The sequence below is a fragment of the Anopheles aquasalis genome, chromosome 3 (assembly GCF_943734665.1).
Source record: "Anopheles aquasalis chromosome 3, idAnoAquaMG_Q_19, whole genome shotgun sequence".
Classification (NCBI taxonomy): Eukaryota; Metazoa; Arthropoda; class Insecta; order Diptera; family Culicidae; genus Anopheles; species Anopheles aquasalis.
This window is the reverse complement of record NC_064878.1, coordinates 63,618,549-63,619,014: the sequence shown is the minus strand read 5'-3', so window position 1 is coordinate 63,619,014 and position 466 is coordinate 63,618,549.

Here is a 466-nt window from a genome sequence, read left to right as displayed (position 1 = left end):
TTTGTGTGTGTCTCGAACTAACACAAAACGGGATCGCGGAACATTGCTTTCGGGGTTTAAATATACCCGAAACCAACAAGTGAACTCTAATCACAAAAAGAACATAGTTTAAGGAGTACATTAACCATCATTACGTAACGGTAACAGGTGAATAATGTTCAATCGCATTTTTAAAATAATACCTAACATGTAAAGCTAGACTTCAATCGCTTCATTCATCAGCTGGTGTACATCATTCTGCAACTCCATTAAACCGAAATTGAAGCGCTTACAAAACGATCCAAAAACGATCATAAATCAATCCGATGATCCGACGACGGTAAAGGTTCTACAAATTTGAAATGCTTGGAGAGTTTTTAACAATTTATCTTACTCCGGAGCACCATACTCGACTAAACCCCACCATGGGTTGTGGTTGGCCGGGTAACCATTTCGCGGATCCATCATGCCCTTGACGACGGTTCCT